This window comes from Eurosta solidaginis, unplaced genomic scaffold (genome assembly GCF_040869045.1).
Source record: "Eurosta solidaginis isolate ZX-2024a unplaced genomic scaffold, ASM4086904v1 ctg00001022.1, whole genome shotgun sequence".
Classification (NCBI taxonomy): domain Eukaryota; kingdom Metazoa; phylum Arthropoda; class Insecta; order Diptera; family Tephritidae; genus Eurosta; species Eurosta solidaginis.
Genome location: NW_027136916.1, coordinates 203203 through 224311, shown reverse-complemented (window position 1 = coordinate 224311; position 21109 = coordinate 203203). Strand labels below are relative to the sequence as shown.

Below are 21109 nucleotides of genomic sequence, written 5' to 3'. Positions count from 1 at the left end.
ACGAATACCATAAGTCTACTGGCAGCTGTTTCTACATAGCGTGTACGCCTTAAAGTATGCTTTGTTTTACAATGCACGACATAATTTGTTGGCGCAGTCATTCATTTACTATGAAATCACTTATTTTTCATTTTTTTATTTTAGTATTGTTGCTGCAGCGATTGGTTATACGAAAAATACATATGTTTGCTTTCTTAGTTTATTTATTTGCTTCATAAAATAAAAATGTGTCTGTGGTGCATAATTTTAGGTGCACCTGCTTATTGCCCCCTCTTTCATATTAAAATTTGCAGAAATTCAACAAGTGGCATATGACTGTTGCCAAGCATTGCTTACAATTTTATTGCTTTTGGCAACATTCTAAGTATATTAAAATTGCAGTAAAAAAAACAAAAAAAAATAAACAATATGAATATCGCAGTAGGAATCGAAAATCGTAAAAAATGCATATGAAATGAGCAAAGAAAAACGAAATGTTGCACTCAATATTTTCTAGCAATTTCTTTTAGATTTACCTGGAATTGCTGAATCTGCTGATACTGCTTCTGTTTCAGGTGTATTTGTGCTTGTCGTACTAGTTGTTTTTCTATTTGTCATTCGCTAGCATTGGATATTCTCAAAGCCCGTAAGCGGACTGTTCTTGTAACTAAAGTTCGACAGTAACTCGTATTTTACTTATTGTACCAACAGCTGTTTGTTTTTTTTTTGCTGTAGTTTTTGCTATTGAATCTTCAGTTTTTCGCTTGCATCTGTAATGAATTCAGAGAAGAGAGAGAGAAGAAAGCTTGAAAATTAATACATTGAAAATCGCTTAGAATGTTTTGATTAAATTCATTTTGTTTAGTTTTAATTTCACTGTAAGAGAAAATTAATTCTCTTCCAATCAAAAATGAGTGAGAGTAATGTGCTGATAAAGATAGTACCAACTCAATTTTTTAATGCGATCTTTTCTACCCTCTAGCACCACATTTACCTAGTTCTCTCGGGCAATATCAGGTGCGCCCACAAGTATGCAACATTTTGTCTTTTGCGCTTTTTGTTTCACTACCTTCAGCTGTGCGTAATTGTTGGCTATTTAAAAAATATACTTTCAGGCGCATGCGAGTGATTTTAAGATAATTGAAACTGGAACTTCATAAAATTTACTTTGGCTAAAAATTGAAAAATTTACCAGAATAGAATCACTTACCGAAGGTTTTGGAGAATGTTATCGATGTTAACGATCATTTTTCAGATATATGTCCGTTAGTTTCTGGCAATAAGCAAAATTAAGTTACAAGCCCCACCATCTCTGAACCGAGACCACCTTGAGCCTTCCAAGTAATCTCGCCCCAATCAAATTAACTAGAAAGCTTGAATATTCTTTGAAATTTATGTAGAACTCCTGACCCCCAGCGCGAAAACAGATTTGAGCTAAAATTTTTATTCATTAATTATTACTTGAACTCCTGAGTAATTTTAAGGACGAAAATAAAGATATATATTTATAAAATTTTCAAGTCAAATGAAATTTTTTTGAAGGAAATGAAATTTTTTCTCAAGGTAAATGAAACTTTTTTCTAGTCAAATCAAACTTTTTCGAATCAAATGAAACTTTTTTCAAGTCAAATCAAACTTTTCTCAAATCAATTGAAACATTTTTTCAAATCAAATGAAACTTTTCTCAAATAAACTTAAACCTATTTCATGTAAAAAAAAAACCTTTTTTCAAATTAAAAGAAATATTTTTCCAGTCAAATGAAACTTTTTTCAAATCAAAAGAAATCTTTTTACAGTTATATGAAACCTTTTTCAGTGGAAATGCAATTTTTTGCGTATCGAATAAAACTTTTTTCAAACAATATGATTTTTTTTTACAAATCAAGTGAAACATATTTCAAGTCAAATGATACTTCTTTGCTAATTAAATGAAACTTATTTCAAATCAAAAAAAAAACTTTTTTTTAAATAATATGAAATTTTTCTCAAGTCAAATGTAATTTTTTTCAAATTTATTTAAACATTTACGAGCCAAATAAAAATTCTTTGCTAATATAATGAAATTTTTTCATATTAAACCAAACTTATTTCAAATCAATTGAAACTTTTTTTCAAGTCAAATTAAACTTTTTTCAAATCAAATTAATTTTGTTTTATGTCAACTGAAATTTTTTTCAAATAAAAAAAAAAAAAATATTTTTTCAGTCAAATGAATTTTTATACTCAGTTGAGCAGAGCTCACAGAGTATATTAAGTTTGATTGGATAACGGTTGGTTGTACATATATAAAGGAATCGAGATAGATATAGACTTCCATATATCAAAATAATCAGGATCGAAGAAAAATTTGATTGAGCCATGTCCGTCCGTCCGTCCGTCCGTCCGTCCGTTAACACGATAACTTGAGTAAATTTCGAGGTATCTTGATGAAATTTGGTATGTAGGTTCCTGAGCACTCATCTCAGATCGCTATCGGACTATAACCACGTCCACTTTTTCGATATCGAAAATTTCGAAAAACCGAAAAAGTGCGATAATTCATTACAAATGACAGCTAAAGCGATAAAACTTGATAGGTGAGTTGAACTTATGACGCAGAATAGAAAATTAGTAAAATTTTGGACAATGGGCGTGGCACCGCCCACTTTTAAAAGGAGGTAATTTAAAATTTTGCAAGCTGTAATTTGGCGGTCGTTGAAGATATCATGATGAAATTTGGCAGAAACGTTACTCCTATTACTATATGTAAGCTTAATAAAAATTAACAAAATCGGAGAAGGACCACGCCCACTTTTAAAAAAAAATTTTTTTTAAGTCAAATTTTAACAAAAAATTTAATATCTTTACAGTGTATAAGTAAATTATGTCAACGTGCAACTCCAGTAATGATATGGTGCAACAAAATACAAAAATACCAGAAATTTTCAAAATGGGCGTGGCTCCGCCCTTTTTCATTTAATTTGTCTAGGATACTTTTAACGCCATAAGTCGAACAAAAATTAACCAATCCCTTTGAAATTTGGTAGGGCCATAGATTTTATGACGTTAACTGTTTTCTGTGAAAATGGGCGAAATCGGCTGATGCCACGCCCAGTTTTTATACACAGTCGTCCGTCTGTCTTTCCGCATGGCGGTTAACATGATAACTTGAGCAAAAATCGACATGTCTTTAATGAACTTAGTTCACGTGCTAACTTGAACTCACTTTATCTTGGTATGAAAAATGAACGAAATCCGACTATGACCACGCCTACTTTTTCGATATCGAAAATTACGAAAAATGAAAAAAATGCCATAATTCTATACCAAATATGAAAAAAGGGATGAAACATGGTAAGGTAATTGGATTGTTTTATTGACGCTAAATATAACTTTAGAAAAAACTTTATAAAATGGTTGTGACACCTACCATATTAAGTAGAAGAAAATGAAAAAGTTCTGCAGGGCGAAATAAAAAACCCTTCAAATCTTGGCAGGTATTACATATATAAATAAATTAGCGGTATCCAACAGATGATGTTCTGGGTCACCCTGGTCCACATTATGGTCGATATCTGGAAAACACCTTCACACCACTCCCTTTTAAAACTCTCATTAATACCTTTAATTTGGTACCCATATCGGACAAACTCATTCTAGAGTCACCCCTGGTCCACCTTTATGGCGATATCTCGAAAAGGCGTCCACCTATAGAACTAAGCCCCACGCCCTTTTAAAATACTCATTAACACTTTTCATTTGATACCCATATCGTACAAACATATTCTAAAGTCACCCCTGGTCCACCTTTATGGCGATATCTCGAAAAGGCGAACACCTATAGAACGAAGGCCCACTCCCTTTTAAAAATACTCATTAACACCTTTCATTTGATACCCATATCGTACAAACAAAGTCTAGAGTCACCCCTGGTCCACCTTTATTGCGATACCTCGAAAAGGCGTCCACCTATAGAACTGAGGCCCACTCCCTTTTAAAATACTCATTAACTCCTTTCGGTTGATACCCATATTGCACAAACGAATTCTGGAGTCACCCCTGGCCCACCTTTATGGCGATATCTCGAAACGGCGTCCACCTATGGAACTAAGGATTACTCCCTTTTAAAATACTCATTAACAACTTTCTTTTGATACCCATGTTGTACAAACAAATTCTAGGGTCACCCCTACTCCACCTTTATGGCGATATCTCGAAACGGCGTCCACCTATGGAACTAAGGATTACCCCTTTTAAAATACTCATTAACACCTTCCTTTTGATACCCATATTGTACAAACAAATTCTAGGGTCACCCCTGGTCCACCTTTATGGCGATATCTCGAAACGGCGTTCACCTATGGAACTAAGGATTACTCCCTTTTAAATACTCATTAACACCTGTCATTTGATACCCATATCGTACAAACGCATTCTAGAGTCACCCCTGGTCCACCTTTGTGGCGATATTTCGAAACGGCATCCACCTATAGAACTAAGGCCCACTCCCATTTAAAATACTCATTAACACCATTCGTTTGATGTCCATATTGTACAAACAAATTCTAGGGTCACCCCTGGTCCAATTTTGTGGCGATATCTGGAAACGGCGTCCACCTATGGAACTAAGGATTACTCCCCTTTTAAAATACTCATTAACACCTTTAATTTGATACCCATATCGTACAAACGCATTCTGGAGTCAACCCTGATCCACCTTTATGGCTATATCCCTAAATGGCGTCCACCTATAGAACTATGGCCCACTCCCTCATAAAATACTCTTTAATGCCTTTCATTTGATACACATTCCAGGGTTTCTCTCGGTTCATTTTCCTACATGGTTATTTTCCCTTATGTTGTCACCATAGCTCTCAATTGAGTATGTAATGTTCGGTTACACCCGAACTTAAACTTCCTTACTTGTTTTCAACTCAAATGAAATTTTTTCGTATTGAATAAAACTTTTTTCCAACAATATGCATTTTTTTTTAAATCAAATGAAACTTTTTTCAAATCAAATGAAACATTTTTCAAGCCAAATGAAACTTCTATGCTAATAAAATGAAACTTTTTTCGAATCAAACGAAACTTATTTCAAATATGATGAAACATTTTTCAAGCCAAATGAAACTTCTTTGCTAATAAAATGAAACTGTTTTCAAATCAAACGAAACTTTTTCAAATCTGTTGAAACATTTTTCAAGCCAAATGAAACTTCTTTGCTAATTAAATGAAACTTACTTCAATCAAATTAAACTTTTTTTCTAATAAAATAATTTTTTTTTTCAAATCAAATGAAACTTGAATTGAAGCTTTTTCATTTAAAATAAATTTTTTTCAAATCAAATTAATCTTTTTTTCAAGTAACATGAAACTTTTTTCAAACCCAATCAAACATTTTCCGAGCCAAATAAAATTTCTTTGCTAATAAAATGAAACTGTTTTCAAATCAAATGAATTTTGTTTTATGTCAAATGAAACTCATTTCTAATGAAATGAAACTTTTTTAAATCAAACGAAACTTTTTTAAGTTAAGTGAAACCTTTATTAAATCAAATGAAATTTTTTGCATTTGATTTATTTTATACAAACACAAAAATTTGAATTTCAAAATTAAAAAACTTTCAAACTCAAAAGAACCTCTTTTTCGACTGGTCTGACAGTCGATTTCACCCACAGTGCGAATATTCTTTAAACATTTTTTGATCAAATCTTTTTCACTGTAAATGTGGTGTTAATTTCAATTGAAACTATAAAATATTCACCATATTTAATTATTTCCTTTTAAAAATGTATTTCAATAGAAATTTTTGTTCATTAAGCTATCACATTTAATAGACCTCACACCTATCTACATTCATATAATATGTATATTAATCACAAATGCAAATCTGTTTCCGTTTACATTCAATACTAATTAATAGATTATGCGTGCATTATATACAAATCTATACAAACACTACGTTCAATACATTGTTTATATTTAATTTTAATACTATTTAGCTTTCAAACTAATAATTTCCCTTGTAAAATGCAACATAACAGTTAACATTAGTCAGCGAGACAATTAACCAATTTGACTCATTCAAATATGAAATAAAAAGATAGAATTATTTTTTTCAATTAAAATAAGCAATACAAATTTAGCGCTGTGACCATATGTGACTCAATTTAATTGTTTAATATATTAGAGAGGAATGAAAATAAAATCAGTGTTATTTATTTTTATTGAGAATGAGCAGGTGTTGTGATGACTTGTGTGTTGATACACAAATGTAAAAATAATACAAATGAGCTACTCCATGTCAAATTGACGCGTTTTACTTACGCAAAGTTTAGCTAAAAGATATATTATTTATATTAGAAAAAAATTACAAAATTTTCACACGGCGGTGGTTACTAAGACATGTTTCTGTATTTCACTACTTTATCAGCTAGCTCTTTGGGAGCTAAGTTATGAACACGAAATCTCAAATATCCATATAAATGCCTCGTTTGTAGTTTGTCTCTAAGTTTTGTTGCTATCACTTTTATACACACTTAGGTACATATGTATACTATATGTTTGTGTAGAATATTTTTAGGCTCGTTCAACGAAGCTTGATCAGTGACATGGAATTTTCTAGCAGTGCATTATTAGCAACGCTTCCGCAGTTCCCTTTTATTAAAGTATTATTTACTAAATGATAAATGATTAATTTTTCTTGGAATTGTTCATGCATAACTACTCAAACGCGCATCTGTTCACATTTCTACTATATCTTTATTAATAATTTTAATTATTAATAGCTTCAGTGAATATCCATTTATGTTTCATTATCTATAATAAAGTGCAACCATAAGTTAAATGTAGAACATAACAAAAATGTTTCTTCTTGTTCAGAAATTTAAAAAATTACAAATAATACACATGAACCATAGGAACCAGAATTCCTGGTTGGATTTAAAACTTTTTTTTCCATTTTCTCATTTATCTCAACCACAATTGATTGACTCGACTAACAATCAAAGCCATAATAATATGATTCATTTGTCACATATTTTGTATGTAAATATGGAAAACTTTTTACTTATAGAAAAAGTTAAAATTAAAATATTTTCATCATTATGTTAGATAATAAAAATACGACTTTATTATGCAAGCTCAATGCATTAAATTGCAAAAATTTAATATATAAAATGTGTTTGCATAGCATTTTGAATAAAACGTTAAATTTATTAAGTTCAGTGGGAACGCTTTGATTTCATTGCCTTTTGTTGAGTAAATCATATTTTTTTTCAACATCAGCTATGAGATCTGTTAAATAAGCTGTGGAAATGTTAAAATTTGGGACAGGAATATAACAAAAACAAGTAAGGACGGGACTGCCATACCTTTCATGAATGGGGCTGAACAATAATCTTATCCCGTTCGCAATCGCCAAATAATCGGATGTATATGATAAGAAATATATAGTGAACAGATGTAGTACCTTAACGATTTTTAAGATAAATGTAAAACAAAAAATGGCAAAAAACCCCATTATCTGAACGATCGGTTGTATGGGATATATATTATAAATAGCTCTGATCGAAATGATTTTTACAGGAAATGTACATCACCAAGTTTCACGTTTTTATATTGGAAACTAAGAGAGAAATGGCCAAAAATCTTTCTATCTGAACGATCGGTTGTATGGGATACGTAGGTTAGTTTAGGTTGAACTGGCCGGTCCATGAGGACCTCACATATTCTGAATAAGTACGTAGTGTTACCAGAATGGGATAGGCATATACTATACACATATAGCTCCGCTCAAAGTGATTTTTTCAAGAAATCTTCTATGCTATATTAGAATAAATATCACCAAGTTTAACGTTTTTATATTGGAAATTAAGGGCGAAATTGCCAAAAATCTTTCTATCTGAACGATCGGTTGTATGGGATACGTAGGTTAGTTTAGGTTGAACTGGCCGGTCCATGAGGACCTCACATATTCTGAATAAGTACGTAGTGTTACCAGAATGGGATAGGCATATACTATACACATATAGCTCCGCTCAAAGTGATTTTTTCAGGAAATCTTCTATGCTATATTAGAATAAATATCACCAAGTTTAACGTTTTTATATTGGAAATTAAGGGAGAAATTGCCAAAAATCTTTCTATCTGAACGATCGGTTGAATAGGATGTAACTACCCTGCAAAAATAGCGAGTACTCCATGCATGCATGTATGGGGTAGTCGCTATGGACCAATCGAGTGCTCCAAAATTAACCACAATTCATACAAAAAATATGGTCCAATTAACATTGCGATGTCCTAGGACTGGACCATATACTCCAGCTCCGCATTACATCAGAGTAATCCATGGATTACCCACAGTCCAATAAACATCGTGTAGTGATTACAGTCGTTAAAAACGAGCATTGATCGGTTTACAATATGTTCGTGTAGAAACAAGAGTTGGTCCATTGCTGCATTACAATGTACTATAATGGTAAGTACTCCAGTGGACCATATGCTCCAACGATTTTTGCAGGGTATATACAGCTCCGATCAAAGTGATATTTTCAGGATATCTTATTAGAATATATATCATCGAGCTTCACGTTTATACTTGCTAAATTGCGGCAGGAATGACCAAAATCGTCTTATCTGAACGATCGGTTGTATGGGAGATATATGTTATAGTGGTCCGCTCCTACCGGATCCGACAAATGTCTAATATAATTCAAAAATACATCCTTGTGTCATATCTCAAACTTGAGGTACTAGTTTGTGTTCAAACAGACAGACGGACGGACGGACAGACAGTCAGACGGACATGGCTATATCAACTCAGTTCGCCGCCCTGATCAATTCGGTGTACTTAATGGTGAGTCTATCTTCTATATTTCTCAACGTTACAAACATCGGACCAAAGTTAATATATCATTTCATGTTTATGAAAGTTATAAAAACAATAATTGTTAAAAGAAAAATTAGAAGTTAACAAGTAACCGCAGGGAAAGGCTGTTCGAAAAAGGATAGACTTTTGTAAAAATAATGACGCAAAAACTGAGTAGTATATAAGCGACGCAATCGAAGCGAAGATTGTTCAGTTTTATCTTAAAACGTTGTAAATGAAGTTACGAATATTTAGGATCGTGAAATTCTAGAAACATTCTAATGGTGAATAAACAAAATTTTTATGCAAGTATAAACTCTTTTACCTTAGGTATGCCCTAGACGAGCCTAGGACTCAGATCTCGGGTCGCTTGCATTGAACACTGACCTCACTCTGAATATGAACTTTATGTGAAATGAAGAGCATCCAGGGGCGGTTTTGGGTGAAATTACAGCCTAAAGTTTGCCCAAAGAGGTCTTCGAATATCAAACGTACAAAACTTTGATCACAATCGCAATTATTAGTCTCACAGCTGACGTCAAAGACAATCCCCGAAGGTTTTGGAGAGTGTTATCAATGTACTATTGCAGTACTGGGCTGACCATCTCAAGAACGATTAATATGACTTTCATCTTCATATTATTTCATACTTTTTCTGATTATAACGTACGCCGTTTTCTGAATATGAAATGTCCTCACATCTAATGCGTTGCTTGGCAAAATGGTGAACGGGAAACGTCGCTTCCGTATTGATATAGTTTCATTTTACCTAATTTTCATAAGAGGAAATATGATTCGCTAATTAGACGTGTGCTTCGAACCGTTATCATATGTCAGTCATTCACAAAAGCGGTAACAAAGCAAATGTAGCTAACTATCGGCCAATAGCTAAGTTGTCAACTACCTCAAAATTATGTGAATACATCAACAAACAGAAAATTTATATTTCGTGCAGTCAACATGGTTTCGTGTCCAGAAGATCTACTGTTTAAATCTGGCAGTCCTCTCTGTTTACTGTATACCCGCTTTTGATGATCGGCTTCAGGTTGACACAGTCTATAGAAAGCCTTTGACAGTGTTAGCCATTCAATTCTAATAAGAAATCTGACCAATATTGGCTTTCAGTCAGTTTGTTTGTCCTGGATTAAGTCCTATATTTCGCTCCGGAAGTGTGTGGTTATTGTTGGGGCCTGCTCAATAGTCCCTCAAGGCAGCATATTAGGTTCCCTAATTTTCGTTATCTTTATTAATCATACTACCTCATATTTTGCCTCCTCAAAGTTTCCTCTGTATACAATTATACAGATCATTTGAAAATCTTCTCTAAAATCTCCTGTTGTTCGTGTTGCTGCTGTAGCGATAAGGGCACTCCCAAGGCCTTGGAGAGTATTATCGATGTTGATGGGCTTTTGCCGGCTGCAGATATGGTACGTTCCAGTAACGAGCAGCATTAAAGCACCAGCCCGACCATTTCGGGAACGATTAAGTATGACCATAAAAAACCTTGAAGGCCATACCGCTCTCCCACCCTCTAGATCCATGAGGAACTTAATGTGCAGGATTCTCCACGGGTAGGTGGGGTTGACAATTGGGAAGCTATATTTTGTGCTGGCAACACTTTGAAAGAGTTGTGCTACACAACCCCTTCAATCTTGGTATTTTAGTCGCCTCTTACGATAGGCATACCTGCCGCGGGTATATTCTAAGACCTCTAACCCGCTGTATATCTTATGCGTTAGCCTTCAAGCAGATCTTAATAGAGTAGCTGAAATCACTTCCATCTAATAATTAGTTAAGTTTTTCACGTACATTTTTGTAGATTCCGTTCTTCACTCTCTACATCCTATTATACTAATGAGTCTAGACTAGCTACTCAGCCTAAAATTTGAGATTTAGGTGTAATCTTGGACTAATAGTTTATGTTTCACAATCATATAAATCACACAATTGCTAAATCGTAATAAATGCTTGCTTTCATTCGCCTGTGCAGTGCAGACTTTACAGACCCTTACACTTTAAGAAAACTTCCTTATACTTCTTTAGTGCGTTCCAAGCTGGAATACGCAGTTTTAATAGGGAGGGCTCATTACGATTACCAAATGAAGACACTACAACGGGCGTAAAAGAATTTTGTAAAATATGCCCTTCGCTATTTAAACTTTGTGGTTCCCATTTATGTTTAGGTAAATGAAATGTTTATGTTAGCAAAGGCCGCGGAAAGCGAAGCATGTCGGGACATGCACAGGGATCTACTGCGGATCTACAAGCGTGAAATTTCTAGGGCGAAGAGAATCTCATGGAAAGGATTCTGTACGGACTGCTCAAGCGAAACAGCTCTGTTGAAAAAAGTTCTAGCGAGGGAAACATAATACAGGGCTCGTGTAGCTTTCCTACCAACTAGCTTAAAATCATTTCTGCTCAAAACCTTTGAGAGGCTGATACATGTGTTCATAAGGTCCAACGTGGACGAAAATCTGCTCTCTACAATACAACATTCGCACGCCAAAGCCAAGTCGGTAGACACCGCGTTGCATAGGGGTGTAATAAGTATAGAAAAGAAGAGCAGCGGTTGCATTTTACCGTGTTAACTTATTGTAACGAATTTTGAGCAATTCCGCTTGTTTGAAATCTTTAGCTAACGTTCGAATCGCTAAACTGTTGAATAAACCACTCCAATATTCTGTATTGCAAAATGATCTTTATTAGCCTACTTTATACTTCACTTCGCAACTCATAGCGTGTCTAAATCAAACTGAAAAGGTATTCCTCAGCTTACGCTGCTTTTCTACTCTCTTTTGCCTTGTCCGCATATTTCTCCAAAGGTCTAGACGTTTCAGCTTCTAGAATCTTCCGCTTAGTAACCAGCTATATACATGTATATTTGTAGTTTATGCGTTTCTCATATTCATATGCGTATATATGTGTGAGCAACTACTTCGGCTGATGACCACAAGTGTGCGCGTGAAATATCTCTCCGTTGTCTTCTATATATGTGTGTAAATGATGATTGATGTGTTCATGTACAGGTGTGTGGCTCGCTTTAATATTTTTGTTGTTGCGTGATTATTTACTAACGGTTTAGTGATGCTAATATTCGTCACATTATATATTTACAGCCTAGCACAAATTAAGGCAATAATCTCGCATAGCACAGCATCTAAAAGTATGTTAAAGTGTAAGCAGTCTCTGCAAAGAATCGGGACAGGGAGAAGCATACATCTATATTAGGTCCCAGGGCATTTGGGAATAGATGGGAATGAAAAAGCAGATTAACTAGCTAAAAAAGGCGCATCCCTTGAAGCTTGCTCCGCAGACGTCCCAATTAGACTGGGCGAGATTAAGAGAAGGCTAGAGGTGCACATGATCGACCAAGCGGGAAAGGCATAGCTTCAAGCACGGGGCTGTAAAGTGTCGAAGATTATGTGTAGGTTTTACAACGATAGACTAACAAAGTTGCTTCTATCATTAAAAAGAGAGGATTGTAGACTCATGACGGGTATTCTGACTGGACACTGCCGGATACTGGCGTCACATGTCTTTAAATTAGGAGTGATACAGCTGTCCAAATTAGAAGCAGCAAGTGTCAAACGTCCTTCATAGCTTCTAGTATTTGCTAAGAGGACGGACTTGTTTTATAACAAAGGTCCTGGTTTTTGATAGGGTTTTTCAGTTCGGTCGTTAAAACAAAATTATGGTAAGACTACGGACTCATTCAGTCTATGTGAGATCCGCATGGACCCGCCAGTTCAACCTAACCTAATCTTGTCTAAATTCAAATTACAACTTATTGAAGTTTTAACCTCTAGTATAGTGTCAATTTAATTTAATTCGTAACGTAGTCTGTAAGATTTCATGTATTTCACAGATTACTGTGTCTGAATAATTAAACAAACTGTTTGTAGATCTGTGAGCATATGGTCATTGCCAAACCAGCACGATATAATAACGAGCTACGTTGTTTGCGAAAGGCCTTAGTATTGTAGACAATTTTATTAAATTCCTTGTAATATAATAAAATCACTCACATAAAATATTAATTAAACACAGTAAATGCGATGTACCACAATTTTTTTGGCGGTTTGAGAGAAGAAAAAAATTTAAATAAATAAAAAAAATGTTAGAAAAAATTTTGAACGAAAAAGTTACTCAAACTCAACTCAAACATGTCAATTCGTTAACTATAGCAAGTGACAATAACTATATTAATCACTGAATATTTTTTTCAAATTATTATAGCATACATATTTTGTGCAACAATATACTTAGATACATATTTGCATTATGGTACATATAAATTATTTATGCATGTAAATATTTCTATTTAAATTCGCTTGCATTTTTCTGAAAGAAGAATAATAAAAACCTTTAACAACTGTTTTCTTTTTAACACTAAAATCATGAATATTCAATAAAATATTTGTAGTTAAAAATGTTTTCCGATGAAAACGTATAAAATATACAAATGCTTTTTAAAGTTAAAAAATGCAACAAATAATGCAGTAAAATATAGAAGTGTGAAAAAACACGCATGAATCACTTTCCAAAAGTGATAATAATAAACAAGCGACATGAACGAATATAAATTTTTTTGCTTTTTCAGTATCATAACAGCGCTTTGTTGATTTTTAAACAGGCGCTAAAGCTTTGGCGCTTTGGTCTTTTTTTTTTAAACAGCCGCCAAAGCTCAAATCAAAAAAATTTGAAATGAATGATTAAATATAAAAATTTTGCATGCCGCTGCTTCAAGCATCATTGATTTCATGCACACAACTGACTACCTGGAAGTTCTTGTTGTGATTTTACAAACACAACACAAATACCTTATTCAACGCTATTTTTGCTCTGGCTCCTATACGACGCCTTTGGCCTGCAATTTAGCTAAAATGTGGAATCAAAACGCCGTGGAAAAAAATTCGCTGCCGCTAAGTGTTCACTGCTGTGCCTTGTGTGCTATATTAAACATACACTTAAGCGTATACTCTACGCCCTTTTTTGTTTTTGTTGTTTTTTTTTTTTTATTTTTACTAAATGCCTGACTTTTTTTATGGCTGCTATTTTGTTGACCCATAAAAAAGTCGTAAATAAATAATGTTTGACTCGTTTCTTAAAACAGACATAGCAAAAACAACAAGATCATTGAACAACAACAACAAAAACATAAAAATAAAATGTGGCAAATTGTTATTGAAAATATGTGAAATAGAAACCTAAAAAGCATAGCGCGCTAGCTATGTGTTTGAGTATCCATAAAAGTAATAGCACCAGCGACACTTTAGGCGGCCGCCATGTCGTATGAGCAATTTTTTATTTTACGCATTTGTGTGAGTAGACTTGATTCTGTTGTAGTATGAAGAATATGTGTGCGACATTTTTGTGTCGAGTATATTTTGGAAATTGCTGTTTTTATTAAAGTATGCATGAAGTTCGTAGACAAAATTCAGCTACATTGAACGAGAAAAATTCAGCGCAAAAAAAAAATGTTTAGCAAAAATTTGCGCCCAGGCAGAAGTGACCCAAAATGGATTTGTTTACAATTTGCTACATTGTTACTAAATAGCTGTCGGTGACAACATATTATAACTGCAGTCTTAATTTGAAAATCAAAAATTTTCCAGATCATAGCATACTTCTACAAAGTATTGCGTAAAAGCTGAGAAAAGGCATTCAAAGAGCTTCTGAAAAATTTTCTTGAATATTTTTTATAAAATTAGTGACAAAGTTTTGGTTTGAAGCTATGTGAAAGCTCCTAACAAGAGAGGAAAGAGCTTCGAAGATATATTAAAAAGTTTTGTGGAAATATTTAAGGCATTGCTGTTGAAGGTTCCAGAGCAAAGAATTTTAAAGGCTCCTTCGAAAACAAAAGCATTCTAAACTAAATCAAAATTTCCAGGAAGTTGAAATAATCTTTATCTTAGGAAGCTTTTCCAAAATTTCTGAAGCAAGTACTTATAAAATTTGGAATATGAAAAAATAGATTAAAAAGTTTTTATAAATGCAGCTGTAGAAAAAAAAATTATAAAAGCCTGCAAAATTGCTAGAAAGTAACTGAAAAAAGTTTCAAGACTTCATGAAAAAACTGCATATGGCGATAGAAACCAAAAACTGTCTTAAGGAGCCACAAAGCTTGAAGACTGCTTTACATAAATTTCAAAAGTTGCCCCAGAAATCTTCCCCGGAAACCTTTGAAACAACTGCATTAGAAATTTCATTAATTCGTGCATAATAAACTCCGGTATGGTGTAATAATCGCGACAATAAGGAAAATAATAAAGATAAGAAGGAAAGAGCAACAAAAACGAGATGGTGGAAATTTTTAATAATCATTGGGAACACTCAATTGACTACAATGTGGATATTACTCTAAAACGGTACTAAAGCACCAATTGAATATCTAAAGCTTTATGATAAAGCTAAATGTGACAGGAAAAGAAAAATGTGCGGCTTGCAAAAAAAAAAAAATGGAATTACGGTTCACTGCGCACTATAATGCTACTTTACTTTTAAAAATACTTTCATAACATGCAAAAGCGTTTATTAAAACAAAAAAGCTCTGTGAAAAAGCTCCACCAAAATCGTTCAGTTCGCCAATAAAAGTATTTTGAGAGATGTATACAATTTACATCAAAGCTTGAAGTTGTTAAAAGAGTAAAACATTTTTTTACGTATTGTTTAACCTTATCAAAAAGTTTTGTGAAGCATTCTCAAAATCTTGCGAACAAGTTTTCGTAAAGCTCTAGTAGAAGCTTGCGAAAACGTTTTTTTTAAGTTATGTAAAAGCTTTTGAAAAATTTTTCTAAAAGCTTTTGCAAGTTTTCGAAGTAGCTAATAAAGAAATTAATTGCTGGCTGAAGCTTTTGAGGTGAAAAGCTTGCCTTAAAAATCTTAAGTGAGCTAACAATCGGGAGATTCAAAAAAGTTTTCAAGATTAAAGGAAAGCTCCGTAAGCTGTGAAAGAAAAACCTCATGGTTTCTAAAAACTATTGTAAAACTATGAGCATACAATTTCTAGGGAAATCCAAAGACAAAGTAAAAATGCTTTTGTAAAAGCTTACACAACGCATTCGAAAAGCTTGTAAAAGTTTTCCCAAATTTATATTTTACAAAGAAGGTAAATCGCTCTGAAAGTAACTGGATGTGCTAGACTCATGGGCAAAACAAATTCGGAAATTTAGAAACAAGTTTTTTCAATCAGAAAGAATTCTTCGAAGCGGGACTGCCCCTAGGCAGTGATTTTGCAAATAGTGTATTTATGTAATGAAAAGTTTCTTAATGAAAATTCATCTGCTTTGAAGATGGTGTTTGGAGTCGGGATAAAACATGGGCATAAATATCTTCGGAGGTAAGCTGCGGAAAGTATTTTATTTATATTTTTTTACTTTAAAGCACTTAAAATATTTGATCTATGTAGCAGACAACAAAAATCTAGATCTATATTTATAAACACGTATGCTCTCACCGCAATGCTTACGTGTGTATTTGCTTATGCACGTGGCTTATAAGGGATTATGTCAGTTCATACAAGATGCAAAATGACAGTTTGACAGCAAATTATATCCGATGTAAATACATGCATGTGCACGATGTAAACTAACATAAGCACATGTACACATTTTACCGCTATTTGCAGTATAATTCTAGTTTTATTTCCTTCATTAACGCTAAACTTGCTTCCCTGCTCACGCGCAGCATATAACTGTTTTAAGATAATGTTAATGTATTGTTATTTGTATACTTTTAGGCGCACACGTACCTTGCTACATTAATTTAGATCTCACCGCTGCTTTTGCACTTGACAGCTGACATTTTGTGTGTATTTAAGTTATAACTTAATAACTTGAGGTTTCCGAGAACTTGTGTCGAGTGCAATTTCAGCGTGAGGTCCTGTGAATTGCCTAGAAATGAAGAATACTTTTAGGCGTCGCTAATACCCCATTATCATGGGCAGCTTTGGTTTACTTAAATTTATTTTTATAGCTGTTTTCCCTAGAGATTTTCAACAAGGTTATGTGACAGATAATTTTCTTGTTAAAGAAAACCTTATAGTGACCTTCAAGCAACGTTCTTATCAAAATTTTCACGTAAGTTGTTTCCATTGCGTGTAAGCTAAATAAATTATTTGATTCAATGATTATTTGATTTTCAAACTTCGCGGTTGCAAATCTATAGAGAAGTGATGAACTTGAAAAAACACAATTTTAAAAGAAAAAAAAGAAACCAGAAACTGTATTTCTTCGAGAAACAATATTCTTTACCATTTTTACCAGGCGCCGTATTTTTTACTTATTTGTATAGCAGAGAGCGTATTTTTTTTACTAGAAATGATACTACTTTACAGAAACCATATAACTGACAAGACACCACACTATTTATTTATGACCATAAACCGTATTTATTACCAGAATCCCTATTTCTGACTAGAGAACACATTTCTTACAAAAACCCAATTTCTTAACAGTAAACCCAATGTCTTATTAGAAACCCTATTTTTTGGTAGAACCCTTATTTCTTACCAGAAACCCTATTTATCTCCAGAAAACCTATTTCTTAACAGAAACCCTATTTCTTACCCGAAGGCTTATTTATTAACAGAAAGCGCATTTCTTAGGAAAATCCCATTTCTTAAGAGAAATCCGATTTCCTTTCAGAACCAATATTTCTTACCAGAAACGCTATACCAGCAGCTCCTCATATACTGTCTATTTGACGTGATTTCAATACATAACTCAAATACAAGGAGTCATTTCAATTTGGTAGTTTCCACATTCTTACGAAATAGCCTATCCTATTTTCCTTGCATCCGCAGTACACACGAGCCTTGAGCTTACGCGCGTTTTGTTGACTTTATGCCAAAAACTAAGTTCTGTGTAAAATAACAATAAAGCCACATTAATAATAACAAAACACGAAATATAACCAAATAACGTCAACAGCCACCAAAAACGCCTACCAGCAGCGTAACCGTCAATAGAGTTTGCGTGAATGCCAGCTTAGCTTAGGCACTTTCACAACCGACACACCCCTTAACAAACCAAATGGCAACAACAACAAACGACATAAAACAATCAAAGCTATTCAAAACAATTAAGCAACAATTCAATCAGTGATAGCTGAAGACAGCGCAACATTTCGCTTATAGCTTTGTTGTTGGAGTAGTGGTTTTGCTGGTGAGCCCAATAAACTTGGGAGCCCACAAGACGTTGGCTTTAACGTAAACTGGCGAGAATTGCTGGTGAGATTTATGTAGATGTAGGTGTTTGTATGTCGCTGCTTTCGAAAGTAGATCTATGTATGTGTGTATGTATGTATGTTGCGCTCAAGGAAATCACCACTACAACTATGTAACAAAAAAAAAAAAAAAAAAAAAATTGGTAAGCAAAGTGAAAGTAAACAAAATACGGAAATTGAAAAGAAACGAAGCGTATTAAATTGGATTGTATTCGAGAGGCGTGTGAAGTGGTGAAAGGCGGAGACTGGGCGCAAAGGACGGAAATATAGCGTCACTACAATAGTTTTCGTTAGGAACCGGTTCTGGCTGATGCGACTCCAAAGATAGCGGTTATGACCTGTGAGCTAACAAAGCAGGAACTTTGTCAGGTTGATCGGGTTTTATCCCCCAGATACTGTCATTTCAGCAGAAACCCATTTAATTCAAGCCAATCCACTATAAAAAGTCCTACTTAGGATGGAAGAATTGGTAAGGACCGAAACTTTCTTCTACCAAGAAGAGTATTGACGCTGTTAATTCCGAAAAAAGGCATTCTTAAGTCAAATTTAAGCCGGACTCCGAAAATTGCTATCGGAAAGTTTTGTATGGTCCACCTAGAGCAAGTTTCAGCTGACTATACGGGTTCTATTGCTCGCGTGCGTAAGCTGTGGCTATACATATATTTTCTTAATAGCTAATCCACTCGTACTGAATAGCGCCTTCATCCCTTAGCAGCCGAAACTCATGTAAGATTACCTTAAGGGATACAAGCACTATCGAGCGGCGAGAGCTAGCCACTTTTAGTGCTGCAATTTTCAACGATACTCCACACTACGTGATAGTGCGAATTCATCATTCCGTCTTTCCGCCGAGTGGTGCAGCCATTGCTGTAATCTAATCTCTATTTGCCACCGTGCCCACAAAGAAGCCCATATCTTGCACTGCAGTATCGCGAACAACTGAACGCTTTAAATCAAAGTGTATGCATACGATCGTCTTCGCAGACCTTCGAAGCTTCTAACCTTAATTATCTGAATTGAGGATCTGACCAAGTTATTCCCATGGACTGCTTCGTTTAGTGTTACCTTAACAAATCTGCCTCAATGCTGGGCCCGCATAGATCAACTAACATTTTTTTTTGAATTCGAGGCGCGATGTCTTTGGAAAAATTTGTTTGATAAATTAAATTCATTGTGCAAAACTTTTCAGTTCTTCAACGATTTCCGATATTTCCCTAATAGTTTTTAATCCATATAACGATTTTTTGATTCCCTTTTCGCTTTTTTGAACCATCTTCAGGCTATTTTGAAATGAATTTATCTTTTTTACACAAATTTTTAGAAAAATATTTCAGTACCTTGAGCATGTTTTCCAGTATCTTTTAAGTGTTTATATATTGTGACGAATATTAGCAACGCTAAGGGATACTATCATGTCTAAGTATGCACACCAACAAGTCAATCACTATGTCTATACATATGCCCATACAAGCAGCGGAGAGCAAGCCACAAACACATGCATATAACACCAAAAGTAGGAAATTATTTGTCAAGTATCACTCACATATACATGCGGATATGAGAAGCTATAAAAGTAGTGATAGCTGGTAAATTTATAGCTGGTAATTTTATAGATGTAATCTAACTAGTAAATTCTAGAAATAGAAACGCCTAGAAATATGCAAACGAGGAAACCGAACAGTGTAAAAGCAGCAACAGTTGAGGCATGACCTATCAGTTTGATTTAAGCAAGCTATCAGTTGCGAAGTATAAGTGTTGTTGTGAAGTACTTTACTAAAGGCCATTTTGCATTATTGAATAGTGGAGTTATTTATTCAACAGTTTAGTAATTCGAACTTAGTAGAAGGTTGCAAATAAGCTGAATTGCTCTAAATTCGTTACAGTATCTTTTTAAACTTTTTCCGGCTCTCTGCATCAGTTTTTGAAGAAATACGTTCAACTCATTTTCGTGACAACATGTACTTCGGACCCGGTTCTGCAATTTTTTTAATCATTACTGTCTTCAAATTAAATTGTAGTTATCAAACGAAATAATCGATAAAAAAGTATTTTAGTTGTTTTCCATAATTCGTCTGTATAAGGTTGGATTTGTTAAAACGAATGGAGTTAAGTTGTTGTTGGTTTTGTGTTCTACCTTTTCTGTTCTTGATTTTCTTCACTTTCGAGGCTTTCCACTACATTTTTGTTGTTGTTTTTTAATCTTAAATATACTCCCCGATGGCAAGGGAAGTTTTGTAGATGTGAACAGTCCTTTGCCGCATAGGAATCCCGTACGCTTCGGTTCTAGCCGGCCTGCGGACGGAACGATTGTTTTTGACCTCTCGAACCTTCGGGTCTATGGATTAAAGTCGTCTCTTACGCCGGTCATGCCCACGGCACCAACATTCAAATCTCCTTTATGCGCTGAGGTGTTTATTATTTAAAATTCAATAAATAATCCGAGACACCTGAAATTTGCACTTTTTAAACCAAACACTGATGGGCTTCAAACTTGTATACTACACTTTCACGAAAAACAATTTTATTTTAGAATTCGTTTTGCAAACTGAAATTTTACAATAAATATTTTTTTAATAAAAAATAATTAAAAAATAAATATTTTTTCCGATTTATTTCGAAAACTACTACATTGAATTTTTCTAAAAACTTAAGTAAAATTGGTTTTTTTGGAAATTGAAATTTTCGAAAAAGAAGTTATAGAAAAAGAATTTTTTTTAAATAAATTTTGAAAAAACAAATTCTCTCAAAAGTGCATGCATTAAAGTTTTTTAAAAACTTGCGAAAACATAGTTTTTTTGGATTTCTTTTTCCGACTGAAATTTTTCAAAGACAAATTAAGGAAAAGCTATTTTTTTCGGATTAATTTTGAAAGTTATAATTTTTAAAATCTGCGTACATAAAAAATAAATACATATAATTGAAATTATTCAAAAAAAAAAAAAATTTAATTATTTTTTTTTGTTAGTTTTGAAAATCAAAAATCTTTTTTTAAAATTCCCGAAACAAATTTTTATTTTAAATTTTCTTTGGAAATTTTTTTCTCTCAAAATCTC

General features: G+C 33.7%; 1 pseudogene; it reads right to left on the bottom strand.

Moving 5' to 3' along the window:
- LOC137235796 (uncharacterized) overlaps window positions 1-21109 on the bottom strand; it is a 601114-nt pseudogene that overhangs the window by 435867 nt on the left and 144138 nt on the right.